This window comes from Thunnus albacares, chromosome 3 (genome assembly GCF_914725855.1).
Source record: "Thunnus albacares chromosome 3, fThuAlb1.1, whole genome shotgun sequence".
Lineage (NCBI taxonomy): Eukaryota > Metazoa > Chordata > Actinopteri > Scombriformes > Scombridae > Thunnus > Thunnus albacares.
The window spans coordinates 10,142,544-10,161,908 of record NC_058108.1 but is presented as its reverse complement, the minus strand read 5'-3'; positions in this window follow the sequence as shown (position 1 = coordinate 10,161,908).

Genomic DNA, 19,365 nt, shown 5'->3' with positions numbered 1-19,365 from the left:
CACAGCATACTTACCGCACCCCAGAGGACACATAACCGCAGCATGGTGTGAAGTTAAACCACTGGAGGTCAGCAAAAACAAGACTTCCAGCTGCTAGTTAGTTGCTCTTTTTTACATTTTCTGAGTGGGGAAGAGGAGGCTTTGGATTTCATATATGCAGTCAAGTGTCCATATGAACACTGAAAGAGGTTTTCCTCACTGTAATTATTCTTCCTGTTCATACTGGCAATTAAAAGAATGTGCTGTCAGTGTAAGTGATGGAGGCCAAAATCCAGAGTGTGTCCACAAAGTCATTTTGAGCAGAAATGCATTTAAAAGTTGATGTGAAGCTTATATGAGGCTTCAGCAGTCTGAGTTTGTCATATCAAGTGGATATCTGACACATTTACAGTCTTCTTAGCATCAAATTCTTTCTTTGTGTTTCCTCGGACAGTGTTTCCCTGTTGAGCTGCGGTGGAAGTATAGTAACAAAAAGAGGAACTTTAGCACTAAAAAGACTGTAACAGTGAAAGATATCTACTTGATTTGACTCATTTGGACGACTGAGGCTTCATATTGGCTTCAGATAAACTTTAAAAAAACATTTTTGCACAGGAGGACTGTGGATCACTTACATTGTAAGTGCATTTTGAAGGAATCTGCTAATGGTCAGTATGAACAGGAGGAATGATTACAGCAAAAAAAGACTGTTGTTTTAAGACAGACTTGAAAAATTGTGAGCCCCTCATTTAATTCTTAATGGTGAATTGAAACCTTTGACCTAAGCCAGAGAAGAAAGATTGGTGCTCAAAACTCTCGCCTTCATATCACCATCAGTCATGATCGGGACTTTGTTGGGCTTCAGCTCAAGTTACTGGCCAACAGTTCACTGGAGGGGCAAAAAATTGTGCTGAACTACTGTACTGTGCAGAGCTTACTATTTTAATACTTTATGCTTTATTAGTAACACTCATAGATGTCATGAAGCACTTTAGTTTATGATAAATTTCTCAAGATCCTCTTTCAGGAAGCACTGACCTGTAAGTTTCCTCTCAGAAGCGCATCACATTGTTTTATAGGCAGTGAGTCTGCAACATTATCGTAAATCATCAGAGAGGGCAATTTGATGCTTCATTTATTCGGCTACACACAGACACACAATTATACATGCCATGCCTTGCCATGTCACGCAATACTATACATGCCGTGTTATAGTCTCTTTATTGTCAGAGGAAAGTGAGGGTGTGGCCGCGAGCACAAATAGTGTTTCAAGCCAAATTGAATCCATGCTAATGATATAAGGACACTGGAGTGAAAAAAAAAGATCCCAGATGACTGGAAGAATACACTCTGCCACATCACATCCCGAGACCAAATCTGATTAGAGCGCATAATGTATCTGGGCATCATGGCCCCTGATTACAGCCTGATTCCAGTACCTCTACAAAAACCCACATGAGGCAGTTGTGCAATTATTGTATGTAAGTTGTAATTCCAAAGCTATCACCTTTCGCTGATAAAAGGTAAAGCAGCGAGGATGAGCACTTACTGTAGCACCGTCTATCTAATTACCTGCTGTACAAACTGAGTGGAAGAGGTGATGTAGCTATCGATCTCTCGGAGAGTTTCCACACAGTGTTGAGAAATTGAAAAATATGCATCTCCTGTGATTCAGTTTACTCCTGTTACTAGATAATGGTGACATAAAAGAGAGAAATAAGACCTACAGTGATAGGTTTAGCAGATTCATGGTCCATGCATGTAATGTAAAATGTATTTTGTTAAAGAAAGCTAGCAGAGAGCAGATAGTGTGAAGACTGGGAGTGATTTATGGAGGTGCAAAGGGCCGACAGCCAGACCATCTGACAGAGAGCAGAGAGCTCAGATTCATTTGCTTTGTGTCATTTATTCAGGCAATCAAATAAGCAGTTGGTCGACTCGTAAACAACTCATGTCGAGCTAGACAAGGAGATAGACCCTTGTTCTCTCTCTCTCCTAATTAAGTTTGAGCTAACAGCAGCTGGAAGAAGAACTGCAAGGTGAATCATTCTGCACCCACGCACAAACACACACACACACACAAATGCATGGGATTTGACGGTTCATTCATAATCAACATGAAAACATACACTCACACGCACACACTTTCAGTGCCACTTGGAAAAGATCTGCCACTTGGCTGCTTTTGTTGGCTTTGTGTATCTCATTAAATGCTGTCTTACTCAGGCACCTGATCGCTACTCTGCTGTTGCCAAGACTTGCCCAGAGGGGGAACCCAGCCTATCTGGCATACACACACACACACACACACACACACACATACTTCTATCAAGTAGGTACAACCTTCCTGCTTATCTAACACCCAAACAAACTCTGCCACTTCTGTGTCAGTGCACATACTGACAGCTAGTGCTTTAAGAGCCTTGTTAGGCTCGAGGTAAATGTAGATTCTGGATGGTCTTTAAATAGCAGACTTCTTCGGTAAATAGTCTTATTCCACTTCCATTCAAAGTTAATTAAGAAAATTAGTTCATATTAAGGTCATCAGTATGAGGGGAGGTTGGTGAGAGCAATCTGTGCTTTAATTATAAAATAAATGAGAGAAGCTGCTTCTTTTTGACAAAACTGTCAAAATACTTGAGTGTTTTGGAAGAGCGGAAGGAGTTTGCAGTTCTTTCTTTCCCTTTGAGGAGGAAAAGGATCCACTTTTCACATCTGTGCGATTTTCCAAAATTACTGTAACTGCTCCTGATTGCAATGCATCGAATAAGTGCCAAATTTCTGTCTAAAAGAATGTCAAAGCATTGTAATGCAAGGTTTTATGGCATCAGAGGACTCAGTCTCTGTAGAATTGCAGCTGCCCTTTCAGCTAACCTTAACAGACCAAAGCATAATGCAAAAACATAAAGACACGTCCATCTGGCCGTCCACACACACAGGCAAACAAACTAACAACAAATGTGTGCTTTTTATTTAACTGTGGTTGTTCCCGCTACCATTTAACAGTCATGCTCCAGTGGGTGTTCAGTGACCTTTTCAATACAAACACTGAGAGAAAGGTAAACCAAGATCAAAATATTAGCATTTGCCTGTGGCTGTGTGCACACGTGTGTGTTCCTGTATATCTATGTTTAGAAGAGTTTAAACCCCTAAAATTGAGTCCATTTTGACTTATAGGATCAAGTTAAAGGGGAACTGATTCAAGATCAGTTTATTATCATGAAGAGCACTACTCAGCATGTGAAAAATGTTGTATGATGTAATTTGGGGCTCTGGGTGGAACATTGGTTCTTCAAGTCTGAAAAAACAACCTTGGTGATGTCATCAGTGTAATTTTTAATATATAATATATTTTATATATAAATAATACATTTTTAACAGAGCCTGCATTACAAATCAGCGGTATGGAGTCTAATGAAAAATGCAATACAGTTATGGGAAATGTAGGATCATGGGTTTCTGGAGCTTGACACATACTTGGGAATAAAATTCAGGAATTTTCAGACTACATCTACATTAAGTTGATTAAATTCTGAAATGCTGTTTTTGTACAAAAAACGTGTCCAGACCAGGCGTTTCAGCTTATTTGAGCAAATACCTCTGTTCACATTAAAACGCTAAAATGGGTAATTCTTCTTTACAATGAGGACGTTGTATTGTATGCCATTGTTGTTATTGTTTCTTCTTCTTTCTCTTCCAATGAAATGCCAAGGAAAAACAATGAAATGTTGCGCTATTGCCACCATCTGTTTAGTCACTGATATGACAGCATTTCTATAAAACTCCCCATTTTCACCCGTACACACTACTATGAAACACCAAGCCAGCTCTTTCAAATTTGCACACTCTCAAGGTCATTGTGGAGAAGCTCCGTTTTAGGGGCAGAAAAGTGCCGTTTCAGTCTGGACAGAGGGCAGGGGCGGATTTAGTGATTTGGGGGCCCCAGGCTAACACCACCTAGCTTTACTTTTCACCCTTTCTCTAACTGGGAATGTTGGTATTGGCAGTGGTAACAGAAGTACTCAAAACCTTTTTCTGAAGTAAAACTATTAACTATTGATAGTAAAACTATTAATACCACACAGTAAAAGTAAAATGTGCTTAAAATTACTTAACATCTGTTCAAGGTGGAGCTTTTGATTCCAACTATTTTATATAGTGCTGGATAGTTTCATGAATAATAATGCATCATATTTTAAATGTTACATTTTATGAGTAAAATCCGAATCTGCAACATAACCAGTAACATTTATCTGTCAGGAAAATACAATGTTTTTACAAGGTACAATGTTTTCCTCTGAAGTAGAAGTACATAGTAAGTAAGTAGTGTACAGTTGCACATTTTTTTAAGTGCTTGGGGCCTTTTGTAAGTCATCTCGGGATACAATGAGTTAGAATAGTACAAATTCAATATTTTTCATATCTAAGCATCGTAATAAATCTATAGCTGTTTGGGGCCCTTTTAGTTGGGGGCCCCAGGCAGTTGCCTAATGGTAAAGTCCATCCTTGACGGAGGACCAAGATGGAGAGAAAAAGATGTGTTTACGACTTTGTGTGGACGTGGTGTCTGTCTTTGCTTCTTAGATTCTGATTATTCTTTTTTTAATGTGTCTCTCCTAAATCAATTGAAGGGACATACAGGACAAAATCGCTGGAGTATCCCTTTAAGGTCAAGGTTAGTGGAGAATTAATGTAGTCATTTGAAGTGTGTCTGTGTGTGTGTGTGTGTGTGTGTGTATGTGTGTGTGTGTGTGTGTGTGTGTGTGTGTGTGTGTGTGTGTGTGTGTGTGTTTACCTTCCAAAAACACAGACAGTATAGACTGGTAAGACTTGTGTGTTATGACGCATTAGCCTGATAGCTGTGAGACCAATGCATTGCAGTATTAGCATATAAACAGCTAAATTCCGTGCAAGAAGATTTAGAGGAAGATGACAGGATTCTGACTATGAATCCCGCTGCAAGCGCTAATACCCAGGACTTGAGCTCCATGGGCTACTGTCAATTGTCATACTGATATTATGTCACATTCCTTTCATACCAATCCCTCTATATTTGTACTATATAGAACAGTGATTTATCTTCAACTCTTGCTTTAATATGTCTGCTCCACTACCTTCAGCAATTTATGTCCCTTTAACATCCTATCTCTATCTATGTCTTATGAGACCAGTGTTTTCACAACATCATTTGCCTCCAGACATTTACTGAGTGTCATTTAATTCCAGGAAAAATGTCATAGAGAAAAATATATATTCCTGCGGTTGCACAAGCATATTTGTTCTACAGTCCTGTGGACTATGCTCTCTCCCTTAGTGTCTCCCCATAAACACACACACAGACAACAGGCATCCAAGCATTCACTTGAGCAGAGGGTGACAATGGAAGGCTGGTGCAAAGCCTCACCCACCAGCAGTGATCCAGTATGGCTGAGTGACCAGCATCTCTAGCAAGGAGGAGCTCCCAGGAGAATAAAGCTAAATCTTCCTCTCAGTCTGGCCATCTTAGACAGAGACAAAGACAGAGAAATGGGGTGGGAGATGGACATTGGATGGAAAGACAACCAAGGCCTAGTTAGAGACTGTGGATTTCAAAGGGCATCCAAAATATCACTTGGTTCTACTTCATTTTAGTCTAGTTCTCTATCCATGCATGCTGGACTTCTGTTGTGTAGTGGTGATGACAGGTTCTGGGTGAGGAGCTCCCTGCGTCAGTTGTGTTTGCTCATGCACAACAACACATGCATACATACAAACAGCATGGCTCTTAAGAAGAGCGTAAAGAGAGAGAAAGAAAAACACAGGAAACTGAAACGCAAAATAATACCTGAGAAAGATTAAATCATCAAATAAAAATCAGAGCACAGAGAAAGCGGCAGACAAAAAAGAAAGCAAGTAGAGAGACACAGAACGACAAGGAGATCGGAAACCGCGATCCGTTGCTGATTATGACATAGCGATAAGTCTGATTTTCTGCCCCAGTTGCCGTGGCAGCCAGGAGCAGCTGCAGTGGCAGGGTAGCATTCGCTCAGCCATTCCACTCCTCCATTCCCAGAGCCGGTCGATTATCAATGATACGGAAAAGCAAGGAAGATCCTGCCGGGCCCGCTGCCCAGCACATGCTGGGGCAACACGAGGGGTGGGGGGCATAGACTGAGAAGAATGGTGAGAGAGGGAGAGAGGGGACATGTTGTCAGCTTAGTTAGTACACCAGTTCATGCTTAAAGGCACGAGGGACTGATAGAAAAGGGGGACAATCACACATGCACATACACAAACTTAATTTTATCCCTAAGGGCGTAATCATATTGACTTACATTAATTCTCTTGAGACCCAGAGATGCCCTCCAAGAGCATTGTAGTTAGGTTATTTTTTTCTCTTTCTTTCTTCCTTTGGTTAATACGGTCTCCCCCTTTTGCTCTCTCTCCCCTCTATATCTTTCACACAGAAAACCCACCCACCCACACAAACATGCACGCAAACACACACACACACCTACATGCATGCATACTACAATAAGAAAATCTAAGCCAAACATTATGCTTTTTTGTTATATTGTTGTTGTTGTTATTATTGCTGCTCTTTTGCTTTTTTTGTCTTTTTTCAGTCTGTTTGAGTCTAGTTCTCCCTCTTGTCTTGTGCTGTGTCATATGTGTCTTCATGTTGGTCACTTGTATTGCACTATATATTAAAAAAACTTCCCTGGAGACTTAGACTAAAATTAACCACGTGTGTAATGCCGCATCACTTCGTAAGCCTATGACATGGATGCCAACCAACAAGTCAAGATGGTGGCATGATTACAGAGTTGGTCATGTCAGGGTTAAAAACTATATAACATTGGTTGTATAAGTGACTGGTAAAGCCTACCTAAGCTTTTCAAAGGGAAGCAGTCCCAGCACGGCTAGCATAACCCAAATTCCAGCCCTATCCTTCACCTATCCGTAACCCTAACCCTAAAAACAAGTCATAACCACAGACTGTATATAAAGATGGACGTAGCGAGGCGTGACGTCACCCACTGGTTTGCATTGGAGCCAGTCTGAAGCCCAGAGTTACGCTCCACTACCTCGAACCAAATTGAATAATAGCTTACTGGGAACACCAACCAGTGTCCACTTGGGCTAACATTAGCTATCTTAGCTAAATTGTGCTAACAGGGCAGGTATTATTATCAAGTAAGATTAAACTTGTCGAAATATTGCGACAATACTCCAACTTGCAACAGGGAGAGAAGCAGGTGAGCAAACTGTCAATCACAGCTGTCAGTCAACACCCACATGGTAGAAATCAAAGCTACTATAATAGTCTTATGACTACCAGCACACTTATTAGAGGGCCTGAATTTAGTGATTGAGACTGCAATGATTTGTTGAAAAAAAAAAGATTGACTTAGTATTTCTAGAGAGAAGTGGACGCTTTTGTGAATGGGAGTCATTTGGAGCCAGGAATTTTTTCAGTGGCATTGCATTTTAAGGTACTTCCACATTGGCTTCAGCCTCAAGCGGCGGTAGTCGCTTCTTGGTCTTAATCTATTTGTTGTATCTGTCAGTCATGTAACATCAGCTCTGTTGTGTGCAGGAACACATTTAGAGCTGAAATGACATTTTGCTTGTCAAACATTTTGTTTGTTGTCTATAGATAGCTAAAAGGACCAAAACAAATGCATCATAAGAACACAAAAGCAAACACACAGGACCTACATGCACACACACATACACAAACCAGAGGGACAGGAGTTGGCATACATAAAACCAAGTCTGTCATTTCCACTTTCCCTCTCTGCCTCTTTTCTACTGAAGCTGTCACAAAAATATTCTGATAGAGAGACAGTGATCTGACTCAGTGAGACTCATTGTCTACACTTGCAGATCTTGCATACCTTGATACGCACACACACACACACTCTCTCTCTCTCTCTCTCTCACACACACACACAGACAGACAGACACACACACTCCGTGCATCCTCTTTTGAGAATCAAGTGTGTTGAGTGTGTCACAAAAATGTTCTGGACTGCGAGTTAAAGGTATGACTCAATCAGACTCCTTGTCTCTTCTTTATTTTACCTTACCTTATTTTTACTCTCCCCTCACTGCATCACACACAACAAGCATACACACACACTGCATGTCCTGAGATGAGAATGTATGCATCCTCTCTATCACTGTCTCACTCTCTCTATCACAAACACACACACACACACACACACACACACACACACGCACCCTGTAATCTACTGTATAATACCACCCTGGAACAGACCAGTTTTTGAAGCCTGTGCAGTATCCTGGGGGTATAGCTGTGGCAGCTATCAAAGAATAATGATTCACTCAGCCTGCCTTAATGTGGAATATTTTTTTATCTAATATGCTTACACACACACACACACACACACACACACACACACACACTGTACTTGTGGTATTACTGTATGCAAACTGAAAATAGAAACTAGTGCTCTGATTTGTAAATATTCTTAAAAGTCCTGCATATGGCTTATCATAAATTTCTGTCACTGGATTTGGAAATGCCTGTTCACTGTTAGTTACAAACTGTTTTCCATCATATTAAACTATTCTACTGTCTCCCACGCTAGGAATTCACATTAGATATCTAGTATTAACAATCTTTGTTAAGCTAACAGACCAGTTCTGATGAATGCTTTTAGGAAATCAGAAGTTGCTGGGTTTAAGTGTGCTTGACAAATTTAAGGGGAGGAGATGATTGAAGCAAAGCTGTGCGGCAAAGGTGCTACTTTTCATTTCATAGCTTTACCAGCAGACTGTGAGTGCAAAACTCAAACTCAAGGAGTGATCAGTACGTTATTACAAAAATGTTTCTCTTGCTGCCCACTTTTGTTCTCTCAAGAGCTCTTAGCAAAGGGCCTTTAACGAGATTTCTAATGAGTGGGTCATTAATGATCCATTATGATGTCACAGCGCTCTCAGGACAGTTTGTGCCACCACACTGAGTCATCATCAAGGACAATAGGCAGGATGAATATGCCATTCAAGTTGTCTTAGTGAGTATCAGATCCTACCGTTGATTGCATGACTTCCCTGAAATAACCTTTTGATAGCAATGATATCATCCGAGTGAGCACTTTAATAAATGAGTAGCGTCGGTGACTAAAAATAGTGATGTTAAACTGTTCTGATTTTCCTACACACAGTCATTGTTTCAGTTTGGTTTCAGAAAAGTTTCCTGGTTGCCTGTTTTCTATGACCTTTCATGTCTATATATGATAGTATGGCCTGTTCTTTTAACTAACATTTTTTTAAGCAATGGAACACAATCTTGGTGTTTTCGATATGCATTTTTAAACTTGTTCCCCTTCTGTTTTTCTTTCTTCTTTTCTCATATTAATGGAATACTGCCACATTTTGGGAAATACACTCATTTGCTTTGTTGGCAAGTTTTATGTTTCTGTTTGAAAGATTCACTGAAAAAAAATCAAAGTCTTTTTACATGTTTTAATTGTTCACTTATCTCTTGTTATATGCCATATATAGTGTATATTGATAACTCATCTTGAATTTGGGAATGTATACCAGCCCATCCCATCATATAAAAGCGGGTTGTTGTAGCAGAGCAATATAGGAGGTTTGGATCTCACCTGGCACATTTCCAAAAGATCGTGGTTGAGGTTTGATTTATAAGCTAAGTTCTCTCTCATCCTCCCCCTGAACAGTCCTCTAGATCTCTGTGTATCTCTCTAGGGCTCTATATTTGTATGTATTTGCGTGTGTATGTAAGTCACGCCCACTTTTCCATGATCCGATCAAATGATTTGATTTAAATCCCCCTCAACAAAACCCTGCCACCACAGTCATAATCAGTTTCACTTGAAATCACATTACAAAAGATAAAGAGACTAACTTCCATTTCACTGGGACTTTAAATATAGAACTGGAGCCAGGAGGCAGTTTCCCAAAATGTCAGACTATCCCTTCAAAGTATTCAATTTACTACATGCTGGATCTTTTTTTTTTTTTAGTTTTAGCCACCATTTCTTTTACAGATATGAGTAGATATGATAACATTGTTCACACCAATTTTGGAGATCTGAGAACGTTGCTACAACTGAGTCAGATGGGGAATCTTTCCTTGCACAGCTATGATAAGTAAGGAAAGTTGAACCTGGAGGTGTGTCTGTGCACAACTGTTTTCCTTTCCAAATAAGTTTGACTAACCTCAGGGTTTGTTTAAATCAGCTTGACTGTCTGACTGCTTGCATCTCTGTCCTTGTCAGACTTGAGCAGTTTTGCTATGTTCATAGATCTCAGAATTTAAGTTGATTTACATAAAATGTATTGACTCTACTGTTTTGATCCAACCAGTAACAGGTTGAATTGTGAGAGTAGAGCTTCTGTTTGGCAACGACGGGTCTCATTCATGAATTATTGAGAGACATGCAGCCTCTTCCTTGTTAGTTCTAGGTGACTTGTCTGGCTTTATGGCAATAATACTGAACAGTGCACATGTACCACACATATGGGGTTGTTCACATACAAATGCACACATGATACAAACATCCTGCTACAGTACCATGAACTGCAGGAACACGTTCTTGAAGAATCAACATTTACCTGCTGACCCAAGAAGAGCCTTATGGGTCAGCTATTGGACTGTGACTCTTACAAGTGATTAGTTCCAGCCAAACCTCGATGTTGTTGGATTCATAGAAAGAGATGGCAAAAGACAGAGCTAGATGGAGAAAACAAGCAGTCTGAGATGTAGGGATGATGTGTAGCTGTACCTCTGAGAACCTGGGACATGGACAAAAACCTGTCTTTGAGTCCCAAGAGAAGACTTCACATGCCAGTAGGTTTCAATTCAGGGGTTCTGAATATTTGATGACCCAAGAAAACATTCTAAAACCATGAATACAGCAGTAGATACAGCCAGACACGCAGTTCGACAAAGCTACTTTAGAAAAGCACTCATCTAAAGTATATATACATATGTGACACAACAAACAGATCTTAAAAACTATTATAATTCTATATAACCGATGTAACAAGGAAAAAAATCTTAGTAGTTTTATTCGAGATTTTTTTTAATAGAATGAAGTGTCACTAACAAAACAGAATAAGGCAGACAGATGTACCTGTATCAGGAAAATTACAGTTCAGTGGCAATTTGTCCCACTTTGTTCAGAAAAGAAGAAAAAAGAACTTTGTAATTGGTTAAAATTAGTAGTTTCTTGCAGGAAAAGGAGAATGAGGAGCTTTGTGGACAGCTCAGATGTCTGAATTATACATGGCCTTGGTGCCATTTACAGTGGGTTTTTTCTGCACTTACAAGCTGGATGACATATCGACTTTTTTCCACCACTGAAGGAAACAATGGAGGTGTGTAGTTTTCTTGATGTTGGAATAGTTCCATTTAAAAACATTTTACACCCTGACAGCTTTAGTTGAATGTACAGAGCAACATTAGCATTCATTTGGGGTCATGTTTCCGGCCACTTAGTGAATTTAAGCCCAATATTTACTCTTTCAAATTTGGATTTAGTGACCATCATCTCTTGAGGGAAATGTCTGGCTCTTTATCAAAGATATTTTTATTGAGCATTTTGGTTCATATAGATTACAATAAATCAGTTATTGCTCAGTTTAACAATTTTAAACTCCAAGGATGTGTTAAATAGGTATCTGCTTGACATTCAATCAGTACACAGTAAAGAAATTACTAAATGAAATAAAATAAAATAAGGAACAATGTAGTGCTGCAACCTCATCTAAAAGGGCAGAAGATGGCATTTGGGCACTGGAAACCTTTGGAGGGATGTTGCAAAAAAGCAGGTCTGAGTTTGTGCACAAAAAGTGATATTTATTAACAAAAATATTAATGAAACAGAAGCAAAAATGAATCTCGGGAAATTCAACAAAAATAACTTAAGCCATAGCAACAAACAAATAAAATCTGCAGCCTCAGAGCAAGCTGCCACCTACTCTCTTCCCTACTCCCTTCAATAGACCAGTGACTGGCCTTTTACCTTCTCAGCCTCAAATAACTGGAACATATCATCTCAGGTTATCATAGGGTGAGCTAGACTGATTCCACACTTTCAAAACATAAAGAACGTTGACAGTAACAATTTCCTATGGTTACACACACACACAGCTATGAATGCATAAAATTATACTGTAATTTACTACAGAACAGTTTTATCCTTCCTACCACAACCTCAGCCTAGTGACTCACAGAGTGCAGCTAATGATGCACACCTGTTGCCACTACCACTGATTAAGCAGATGATCTGCCCTACCATCACAACTCTCAGAAAGAACAGGACTGAAACCCTTCAACAAAATATAACACTGTGAAACACAAAATACTCAACTTAAACCCATATTATATTTGTGCAACACGACTGAAATTAACAGAAATATTAGACTGAAATTAGTGATAAAACACAAAAACACTACTAATGTTGGGAACCAGGGCTTAGTGAAAAGGGAGAGGAGCAACCTTTTCACAAACAGGAATAACAAAATAAACTACAAAGGAAACGGGGGGGCAACTGAGAGTAGATAAACCCAAGTTCCCTGTGTATTTAGACTAACTGTCTTTCTGTCACATTTGTGTGCTACTGTGAAATATTAAAAATGTAAAATATAGTTTAGTCTTCTCATTTTAAGCTGCAAGGTACATAATGAGGAGTTGTCAAATTCTATGAAATTGAGAGAGCTTGATTTTTTAAAGCAAACTGAATCTTTTCTAAATGTAAGGTGTTAATTAAGTCATCCAGCCACATCTTAACGGTTGTGACACTGGTTTCATTCCAATGTGTATTTTTTTAATCTGATTTTTCTTTTTCTTTTTTTCTGCTGTAATGAAGGCATAAGAAAGAAAAAGTCAGATTCATTGTTGATTCACTTGAGCCGAGAATGATAAATATCTTGTTCTTTAGCTGATAAATGCTCCACTATATTCAAAAGCAGTGGCTGAGATTTTCTGTCTGCTGTTTAGTGCTGGTCAGGTAGTGTACAGTGAGTTTATCAGAGCCGAAAACAGCTGTATGCTGGAAATGAGAGTTTTTGGGCCAGAAAACCAAAACAAAGAGCTCAAAGACACTAAACCTGGAAGTGGGCCTGGAACTGCAGTGTGGTGACAATTCACTGTGGATTTGCCCATATGAGCAATTCCCTTTCACATTATGCTTTGATCACCAATGTATTATATAAAATATTGATTAGTGGAGTTTTAAACAAGCCTGAATTACACTTTTAATTCCAAAGTTCAAGATATCTGTGTTTGTGTCATGGAAATAATTGTATCCTTAAAACTGTAACATTGTTTTGCATTATAAAATGCTTCTCATGAGAATATTACAATGTAGCATTTAGTATGATATATTTTTGCAGTGAAATCACAATACCAACACCAGCATGCAGTGTTGTTGTACATCTCCCTCCCACTATTCTGTCTGAAGTGTGCCTGGGAGAGTTACTCAGTTTAACAGTGCACATTAAATCTTGTGATTTCCTGCCTCCGCCTGCCATCAAAGAAACACCTCTCTGCTGCTGTGGACCGCATCTCTCTCTCTTTCTTCTTTTCCTACAGTACCTGTTCCTCCTCCAGTATCCCACAAGCAAACAGATTTCTCATAAAGGAAAAGTCAGCAACGCCCTCATAAGTACAGCTGAAATAAAAATTAGGTAAGGATTTCCACACATAGAAACACCTTTTATCAATAAAGTCAGAGCACATGTTTAATACATGTGTCCTCCAACACAAGACAGAGTTAATAAAAGAAGAAAAAGATAAGACTTGTTGTTTATTTTTAACTTGTCTGGGTGAATGGGTTTGAGTTTATATTAAAGAACTAGTTTAAGATTGTGTGTTCCCTTGAGTTGATATGTGCCTGAAATAAGCTGACTGTATTCTTGGCCCCATCATAACTCTTAATACCACTTTACTCCGCTGTTTACAAAATGAGACCAGCCATTCAAAATTAATTTAAAACTGACGCTCAGCTGTTTTACACTCTCTGTCAGCCACTCTATCAATATGAGCAATCTCTCTAAGAGACACAGAGCTTCAGATAACACATTTTGGGGCCAAGCATTTGTATACATGCTTTATTACGATGTTAATATGAGGACATTTAACACAATTTTCAACATTGTCATCATTCCACTCGTTCATTTTTTATCAAATGTGCTCTTATTCACCCTCTGCAAAGCCTTCCTCAAATATAATTCTTAACACGCATCATAAATCCTTGGCAGCATAAAAAACTAATTATGTATATAAATATTACACTAGCTACACTGAACCGAGCATAAGGTTGCTTTACTTCATCCATTTTCACAATCTGGCTTTTCATAAAGTCATATGTCGTGATTTAATATGCACGTACAGCACAGAAAGGCAATTTTCTAGAGGGACTCAGATGTAAATTTGTATCACATATGATAATGTTTCCTATTAGGATTGAGCTCAGTTCCTTTTTGCAAATCCCATGGAAATAGAACATGAATCACCCCATACAATTCAATCCAATTCTGCTTGACATCCCAATTTCATTTGACCTCCATTACTAAGAGCCTCCTTTTGTACATGCCACTTCATAGCAACGTGTTACTGAGCTCAATTAATGTTTTTCATTCCTCTGCATCTCTTCTGCCTTTAAGCAAGGATCCAAAACTGTTTTGAATGGTTTGAATTGAATCTAAATCAAACTGCCCACTTGTATACAAATTGGGAAATCAAGACACTGAAATCAAACCCCTGTCAAAGCATGGAACGCATGGATTATTGATACTTTCTGGACAGATGACTCATTGTTTAAGACACAGAGTCCAAAAGGGGCCCAGTTTTGCTGAACTCAAACCTACACATCACTCCTTACAAGAAAATCAATTAATGAGCATTCAAAGATCAAATTTCAACCTAAAAGGGACTCCTCTCTAGAAGGTCAATTGAGTCTCCCAAGGTCAAATTAATTTTTGTGTTTATGTGTGTCCCTATTAACGCAGTGGAGACATAAATCTGTTCACAAAGTCACATTATGGGGATTGACTTCACACAAGTTAGGCAAAGACTTAGTTTTTGGCAATAGGGTCGGATTAGGGGTTGGGGTTAAGCATGTAAAAGGGATAGTTTGGATTTTTTGGGTGGGGTTGTATGAGGTAGTTATTCATAGTCAGTGTATTACCTGTTGTAGACTAGGGTCGGCATGCTCCCAGTTTGGAGAAGCAGACAGGAGTACTGTCACAGAAGCTAAGCAATGTACTGCTGTGGACAGGGCCAGCAGCAAACAGACAGGTAGCTCCCGGTATCAAAAGTGAAGCCGGTGTGGAAGTGCCTTAAATCTACATTCTTTCTAATGGCCAGCAGGGGTGACTCCAATGGCTCCAAAAAGAAATCCGACTGTGTGGAAGTCTATGAGAAAATGACCCTACTTCTCATTTGGTTTATTACCCCAGTGAACAGTTTCCTCATGAGTTTATGGCCTCACTCGCTAGTTTCAAGTCATCTTCAACACAGCATGATATTCGTTATGTAAATTATGTTCCCACCAGAGTAAAATAGATAATAAAGCAGGGTATGCTTTAGGGCGTGGCTACCTTGTGACTAACAAGTTGCTACCACAGCGACAACGTTGATTATGTAATGTAACTATGGCATAACCCCAGATTCACAGTGTAGAGGCGTAGTTGCCGTTATTTCACAGTGTGCTTTCAGTTCATGAAAATTAATTGTAACATTTTCATCACCTAAAAATGTCTTGTTCAGCATTTGGTTGTATTAAAAGACCCTCTGAGGAGTCAGCTGTCAGCTGTTCAGTTTTTCTGGTAAGTACATTTTGTTTTAATGGTTTTAAGCTTGTTTTTTGCTAGTGAAAATGTCAGGGTGAAATACAACCCCCACTTTAAAAAATCAGAGCTATCCCTTTAAGGTTAAAGTTACAGTAAGTCTAGAAGGAGTTAATGTATTTTAAGTCCTCCTAAGTGAAAAAAAAACAATTGTGTGTGTGTGGGCATGAAAACACATTGCACCTTTACATACACTACATACAGTACACACTCATATCTTGTGTTTCTTGTTTTACACTCAGGGTAGGATGTTTAAACAGTAAACAGAGTAAATTAGTTATTCATATAACAGTATATACAACTGTAACATTATCCAATAACGTGTCTGCTGTCTTTGCAAAAATGTCATCCACTTTCAACATCTGCACACACAGAGTTCTCTCAGCAGTTACAGATGAACACACCGTGGTTTGTGCTGAATTAATTTGAAGTAATGGAAGATGAGAGCAATTGACATTTTCTGTGCCAAGCTTTCACTTTCACTTCAACATATAGACGATCATTATAGTTGTTTTTCAGACTGACAGAAACATGACCTGAGTTGAATAAGTACCTGTACAGAGAGCATGGGTGCGTTATCGTTCATATTAGATAGAGTAACCCAGCTACATCAGAAAAAGGGCTACATGGGTTTCTGAAACCAAGATATAATGTTAGAAAAATAGGATGATTTAACCTTGCATTCACACAACTCCCTTTGGAGCCACAAAAGGTTTTTCACATATGTAATGGTACTCACCATCACCTGTAAACAGACTGTGATGTGTAAAATTGGTGGAGTTCCCCTTTAAGGTGTCAACCATGAGCTGCAATGTTCCAAAGTCGCATCCAGCTTTGGACTATCTCTCTGTCCCCTCAATTCTTGTCATCTTTCTACTGTAAGCTATACAATAAAGGCATAAAATACACAAAAAACAAGTTTATCATATACATTTTTTGGTAAAACAGTCTTTTCTCTCTTCCTCACAAACACATCCATACATTTTTTAGATCATTATTATTATTTTATTATTTAGATGCAATTTGCATGACTGCATACCACAGAGGGCACTTCAGGATATTGTATTTTCACCCTAAACTGTTATGATAAGTTAAGGTGGACCCAAACGCAGACACAGACAACAGAGTTAGCTAATATAAAAAGGGGTTTATGGTAGGAATAAGAGGATATGAGGATGACAGGCAAGACAGAATTCCTTCTGCCTTGCCTGTCATCCTCACACGATGGCGGATGGCAGAGCTGAGCTGAGCAGGATGGTGTTTAGCAAAGTTGAGCTGAGCAGGATAGGTAGACGAGGGAGTGAGCATCGCTGGCTGAGGATAAGCTCGGTGGCTTAGTAAGCAAGCGGGCAAGGCAGGCAGGCAGTGGGGACTGGGGGGGTAGTGATCATGGAAACACAAGGAAACAACAGCCTAAGAACAGGTAATGCAAACAACATGAGGAATAACTCTGAATATACTGTTGCAGAGCGGCTGAGATTAAGAGACTGTAGTTGAAACAACACCACTGATGAGTGGATGGTGAACCAGAGTAGACATATACTGTACTGTAGAGTTGATGGGTTGATGGAAGGCAGATGTGCAGGCTGGGCAGGCGAGGTGAATGAGGATGGAGAGTATCAAGGAGGGAAGCCACGCCCACACCAAACACACACACACACACACACACACACACACACACACACACACAAACACACATACACAGACAGGGTGACAGGAGACACATGGGAAAAGGGAAACACAAGGAAACACAAGGGAAATAGCTGGAGGCACGACTGGGACCGTGACAAACGACTAAGCCATTTATCTCCTGTGGAACTCTATATATTGAGTTGGAGGGCTGCTGTTGTTTTATGGAGACTATTGTGATGAACAATTAATTTAATTTAAGAGCACAATTGTTGTTTCTATCTACAACTTTTTTGGGTGGTTGGCTTATTGAACAAACGCCAAGCCTTAAATTGTGTGATTTGGATTTTGTATTGCTTTGTAAAGAATTCTTGTCACTTCTTAATCCATCATCTATATTCATGCTGTAAACTACACACACAGGGAAACGAATTAACCCACTCACTTAAAAATAATGCCAGCCAGACCACACTGGCTCCTGAAAACACTGCTTTAGCTTGAACAGCCTTGTCCCACTCAGTTATCTTATTGAGACAATAGTAATAGTTCGCAGGCTTCTCCAGGTAATAACTAATTGTATCTCTAATGTAAGAGTGCCAATATAAAATACCAAGAAGAGAAACTAGTTAATCTTCTGCCTATTATTAGGTCTATATCCACTGGGCAACAATTAGTTGTGAAATGTAGCAATCTGTCCAGCTCAGCATGTACAGTATGTTCTCTCTGTACTCTGTAGACCAGCCTTCATGTCCCTGTTAGCTCTGTCCCTGCTCTCTGGCACTGTTACTGCATCACTGAGGCCTCTCCAGCCTCTGGGCTATAGTCATGTGTTTCATGCTCTGATGGCACCATAACTTACCATATAAGAGATTAGCCAGTGAGTCAAACTGCTCTCTGATCTCTTCCAAGTGTGTGTGTGTGTGTGTGTGTGTGTGTGTGTGTGTGTGTGTGTGTGTGTGTGTGTGTGTTTTGTTAGCAACCAAGTCTCCCACAAATTATGTTCATGCAACTATTCTGGTTTATGTTCAGCATTCAGCCAATGCAGGAATTCAGTGACATAGATGTTAAGAGAATGCGTGAATGTCATTGTAGTGGTTGGGCGTATATGTGTGTGTTTTCTAGACAGTGTTGATATTTTTATGTTTTAACCATTAACATAATCTTTGCAGATATTAAAGGTGCAGTATGTAGAATTTAGTGGCATCTAGCAGAACAGACTGGGCAGAAATGGAAAATAATATTCATGAGTATGTTTTAATTAGTGTATAATCACCTGAAAACAAGAATCATTGTGTTTTTGTTACCCTAGAATGAGCCCTTTATATCTACATAGGGAGCGAGTCCTCTTCCATGTTGCACCGCCATGTTTCTACAGTAGCCCAGAACGGACAAAAAAACACTGACTCTAGAGAGGGCCTTTCACATTTTTTCGCAAGTTTCGTAGGTTCTCCTACATGCTTGAATGGGAGGGGTGAGGACAATGAGTTGCAATCTGCAACCTCACCACTAGATGCCACTAAATCCTACATACTGGTCCTTTAAAGGAATACAGTACAATTAAAAAAATAGAATCCAGGTGGCTTAAGTATGGCCAAAAGTATGTGGAAAGAGTCCCAAACTGCTGCCACAATTGTTGGAAGCACACTATTGTTTAAAATATCATTGTATGCTGTAGCATTAAGATTTCCCTTAATTAATAAAATACAGGTCCTAGCCCAAATTAAAACAGCCCCAGATCAAAAGTACATGAAAATATGTGTATTTCCTATTTTTCTACTGCAAAATATTATAATATATATATAATATATAATATATAATATATAATATAATATATGATTTTAGTTTGTAGACAAGGAAAGAAGAACAGAACATAAAAAAGAAAGGGCATGGAAATACTATATCACAGCCCAAACAATGAATATTCTA